General features: G+C 46.7%; 1 protein-coding gene across 5 annotated transcripts in view; it reads left to right on the top strand.

The window, feature by feature from the left end:
- Window positions 1–5,263, top strand: part of LOC138170837 (zinc finger protein 345-like) — a 35,236-nt gene that overhangs the window by 11,889 nt on the left and 18,084 nt on the right. For 3 of the 5 annotated variants that reach the window (XR_011170759.1, XM_069100342.1, XM_069100341.1), the window contains exon 1: window positions 4,919–5,043. The exons of 1 other annotated variant lie outside the window; for it this stretch is intronic. The gene's annotated coding sequence lies outside the window, so the exon portion shown is untranslated. Of the gene's footprint in view, window positions 1–48; window positions 531–4,918; window positions 5,044–5,263 lie in introns of those variants that run through there. One more of the 5 variants, XR_011170758.1, reaches the window with a different exon arrangement.

The raw sequence follows: 5,263 nt of genomic DNA, 5'->3' as shown, positions 1-5,263 counted from the left end.
GAAGAATTCATTATAAGACATGCTATGCCATGGAGAGTCCTCTTAAAGGTGACATGAGGCTGGGAAGTTCCTGGCACGTATCCTAGGAAAGAAGGAAGAACGACCAGGTTAGCCAACAGGCCTTGAGTGGGCCAAGTTATGCCCTAGGTTTTAAAACCCTTCTCTGATCTGGGCATAATCACCAGCTTTTATCCCAAGTGATTTACCTTGACTGAATGATTGAATGATGGCCAGTCTTGTCTTTAAAACTCGGGGCTCCTCAGCTGTGGCATAAGAGGTGCTTGGGACAGCCACTGGAGAATGGAGATGCTGTGTCCCAAGTGCTGAGGCAGTGTGGCCTGGTGGGCAGTGCTGTGGGGCCTCTCAAGGACACATGCCCCTTAGCCCCCCTCTCTACTCTCACACCAGTGAAGCACTTTAGCGTTTGTCAAAGAGTCTGTGGGTGACTCCTGTTTCCCCATAAAATCTTAATAACTTTGTTGCCACTTATCTGCAAAGTAGCAAAATGTAAAATAAACCCATATAAATCATTGGCTTTTGGTATGGCACCCACAAAACCCAAAAGGTAAACACAGAGAAATTGCATTCAAAATAACTACAGAATGTATAAAATATTGGGGAGTCCACCCATCAAGACACACCCATGGGAACTGTATGAACACAACCAAGACAGACCTAAGTAATTAGAAGGCTGCTACTTGCCCTTGGTTGGGTTGTGCCAATGACAATTCCACTTAAATTATTTCACTTGTTTGGAGCCATACCATCCAACTACCAAAATATTACTCTATAGAACTAGAAAAAAACCTAATAACTTCATCTGGAAAAATAAAAACTCAAGAATCTCAAGCGAAAAAATGAAAAGAAATAGAAAGGAAGGGGGCCTCACAGCTCCAGATCTCAGATTATCCTGCAAAGCAGCCATCACCGAAGCTGTGTGTCAGGTAAAAGCCTAGAAAGTTGACTGGTAGGACAAATTAGGTACACATGATCCAGAAACAAATCAATATAGTAGCTTAGCATGTTGGATAAACTTATCTAGTTGGATAAATCCAACCCAACTACTGCTGGGGGAACTGGGCAGCTGTCCAGCAGAAGTTAGACTTAGACCTACTTCCAAATGGCACATGGCCTAGATACAAAAGGCAAGCTCATAACCCAATTTGAGGAGTTGGGGAAGAAGGTAGCTCTTACAGCTATGGAGAAGGGAAGAATTCTTTTTTTTTTTTAATTTTTTTTATTTTTTAAAATTAATTTGTTTGTTTACTTTTAGTTTACATGATTCAATTCCACAATTCCTTGAGTTTCACATTTTGTCCCCCTCCCTCCCCTCCCCACCATGGCAGCATATAGTCAAATATAGGATCTGTAAATACTTTCACATTATACATTAGGTTATAAAGACGGATTGTATCAGATGGAATGAAAAATGGTAAAGAGGACATAAAACCAAACAAGAAAAGGAAAAAGATCAGGTGTTTTGCTTCCATCTGGATATAAACTCAGTTCTTTCAAGTTCTTTCTCTGGATGCACACATTTCTCTCCATCGTGAGTCTTTTGGGGTTGACTTATATCACTACATTGCTGAGAAGAGTCCAGTCTATCAAAGTTGGTCATCACACATACGTTATGTCTGTAATTGTGTACAAATTTCTCCTGGTTCTACTCTTCTCACTCAGCATCAGTTCGTATAAGCCTCTCCAGGTAAATATGAAGACCGTCTGCTCCTCGTTTCTTATAGCACAATAGTATTCCATAACATGCATATATCATAACTTGTTCAGCCATTCCCCAATTGATGGGCACCCCCTTAATTTCTAATTCTTTGCCACCACAAAAAGAGCTGCTATAAATATTTTTATACATATGGGTCTTTCTCTCATTTCTATGATCTCTTTGGGATATAACCCTAGGAGTGGTATTGCTGGGTCAAAGGGTATGAAATTACTTATAGCCCTTTGGGCATAATTCCAGATTGCTCTCCAGAAAGGCTGGATCAGTTCACAACTCCACCAGCAATGCATTAGTGTTCCAATTTGCCCACATCCTCTCCAGCATTTGTCATTTTCCTGTTTTGTCATCTTAGCCAATCTGACTGGTGAGATGTGGCACCTCAGAGTTGTTTTGATTTGCATTTCTCTAATCAGTAGTGATTTAGAGAAGGGAAGAATTCTTGACCAAACAAGGGATAGAAAAGATCACAGGAAATAAAACGGACAATTTGGGTTATATGACATTGAAAAATATCTGCACAAAAAAATCATTTCAGCCGTGCTTAGAAGGAGAACCATATATGCATACAATAGAATATTATAGCACTTTAAGAAATGATGAGAGATTCAGAGAAACTTGTTTTATGCCCCTTCAGGGCTCACTTGCCTATCGAGACCACCAGTGGCCTACTGGGTCCCAAAGGGGGTGGCTGTTACTACTCCAAAGGTTCTCAGAGTTGGCCTGGAGGTGATCATCCTCCAGGTTCTCGAGCCCCCATTGGTGTGCTTCTTCTTAAGAATCAGCCAGTAGACTCAAATCTTAAGCAAAGGCATTTACACCATAACTTATTTCGACTCGTTTCCCCCAACACTAGGAACACACATTCCCATAAATATAGCCCAAGTCCAAGAAGGACCCAGGAGAAGCCCAAAATACAATGATAGTAAGACACATATGGAGACATACTTAGCCATGGTAACTTATACCTTCCAAACTATACTCTGTTTATTGCTTTATTGGGTCTTCAGAAGATACAATGTCTGTACCGAGACTAGTGCGCAGCTGGCTTGTTCCCCCTAGGATTTAATGTCTTAGCTGGAAGGGTCAGTCTGCTGCTGGACTGGCTAGACCAAGGAGGTCCTTCAGCTAGACTGGCTGCTCATCAGGCTCTGAAACTGGTGGACTGAGAGGAGCCAACTGGTCAGTGCCTAGACAGTTGCTGCCAGGCTGGGCTAGGCAGGCCTCTCTGTTGCTGGTTTACTAGGATCAGACAGTTTTGATGATTACTGTTTTATGACATAGAATAAGATCTTATAATGCTACTGAACTCCTTTATTCCTTGAAATTATTTTATTTATCTAAATGATTATTGTTACTTTTATAGTGCCACAAAGTAAACTTGGTGATTTGATCAGTATAGCAAGAAATCTGTAAATTAATTTAGATAGTATATTTTATTATACTGGCATGGCCCAACCATGAACAATGACTAGCTCTCCAATGATTTAAGTCTTCTTTTATTTCTGTGGGATATTTTGCAGTTATATTCATGAGCATTCTTAGTGTGTCCTGATAGGTTAACTCTGAGAAATTTTATTTTATTTTGTAATCATTAGGAATAGAATTTCTTTTCTATTTAATGATTTTGGTTACATAACAGAACATTTTTGCACAAACAAAACCAATGAAATTATTTTTAAAACATTATGCTGAGGAGTGCATAGGTCCCACGACACAAAATAGGTTGAGAATCCCTGCCCTGGATTTCAGCAAGCCATTGGACCAAGTCTCTCATGATATATTCAGAAACAAGGTGGTTGACAGAAGTAATTCATTATTCCATGCACTTGGCTACCAACAGAAGTAAGGCTCTCATGACCACTCTAGTAAAATAATCTCTCCCTGATTCTTGCCTCTTTCCTTTGTGGTGCATCTTTCAAACAGATCCCAAAACTACCTTCCTGTGGTCCAGGTCTGATCACATTACCCCTCTCCCCCACCCCCTCTGCCTGCTCCTACCGTGTTTCCCCGATAATAAGACACTGTCTTATTATTTTTTTTGGACAGAAAAACACCAGAGGGCTTATTTTCAGGGCAGGGCTTATTTTAATGAACATTGACAGCAATTTTAATAAACAGGTAAATGTGAACAAAAAAATGTACCTTTATTCAATAAGCAAATCACTGGGGAAGAACAGGATGACGCTCTCACGGCTGCAGCTCTGATTGGATTGATTGGATGCAGCGGTGCGTTTCAGGGGGGACGGTGCCTACAGAGGGTACCGTAATGTAGCGTGTAGCGCAGGGGATCACCTTCACCACAGTAGCAATCTCAATAGGGCTTATTTTCGGGGGAGGGCTTATTTTAGAGGAATCTTACACAGTAAGGGGAGGGCTCATTTTCGGGGAAACACGGTAGGATAAAACACAAAGTCCTGGGCCCGGGTGTTTTAAAGACCTTCCTGGTGTGGCTGGAGTCATTGTACTCCGCTTCTCTCCTTAGGTTCTGCATGCAGCAAGGCTGCCTACCGGCCATTCCCCAGAACCCACACGCTGTTTCCCACTTATGTGCTTTTGCCCAGGCAGTCGCCCGCCCCCCCCCCACCGGCCCTTCTCACCCTGACTTCAGGGGAAGCTCCAGCTCCCAGCCTTTCCTCACTGCCCCCACCAGACTCTGCCGAAGGTGACTCCCCTCCAGAGGCCGTCTCCGCGAAGGAAGGGGCAGTGTCCACGCGTGTCCCGGCCCCTGACGCCAAGCCTGGCAGACACGCCTGGCGGAGCATCCAGAGTCGCCGGGAGCCAGGGCTCCCATGCTAGTCCTGGCCCCACGGGCCCTTCCAGGACTGGCACCTGCCGAGAGGCTCCCGGCCAGGGGGGCGGCCACGCCTCCCAGGCTGGCTCTCCCACGGCCCCGCCTCCGGGCCTCCAGGTACGAAGGAGAGGAGCGACCAGGGCACCCGCCCCCCCCCCCCCCCCCCCCCCCCAGGCCTAGGAGGCTGCAAAACTGAGCGGGTCACATTCCATTCAAGTGCGTGGCGGCTCCCACTGCCTCCAAAGGGAGTGACCCCGAGGGCCCCGCCCCCAGAAGGACCCGCTCCACGAAGGGCCCGCCCCCGAAGGACCCGCCTCTCTCCCTCAGCAGGGGCCCTCACCGCCCTGGCTTGCGCACTCTCAGACAAGCTGAGGACTCCGTTTCCCAGAAGGCTGTGCGCGGCGCCTCACGGCTGGGCGGAGCAATGAACAGCTTCTGCGCAGGCGCGATGTTCAGCTGGTGCTGGGAGCGAGCTGCGGGGCTGCCTGGGGGAGCCGAGGGAGAGGCTGGAGCGGAGGTGAGTCCCCTCCCGGGTGACGTCACGGGGAGGGGAGGGGGAAGGTCTGGATGGGGGCTGTGCGAGTGAACGCGTGTGACTGCGGTGGGGGTTGGGTGAGGGAGGCTCCGTTACGTTTGTGCGCCTGCGCCTCCGCGTGTGTTCGTGTGAGCCCTCGTGACAGCGCGTGTGTGACTAGGAGCACTTTATGCGTGAGAGCCCGCCTGCTGGGTGTGCACAC

The sequence above is a fragment of the Petaurus breviceps genome, unplaced genomic scaffold (assembly GCF_028583685.1).
Source record: "Petaurus breviceps papuanus isolate PSGF00001 unplaced genomic scaffold, PetGlider_PUasm1.0 398, whole genome shotgun sequence".
NCBI classification, from domain to species: Eukaryota; Metazoa; Chordata; class Mammalia; order Diprotodontia; family Petauridae; genus Petaurus; species Petaurus breviceps.
Note: the sequence above shows the minus strand (reverse complement) of the source record. Positions and strands in the feature narration are given on the sequence as shown.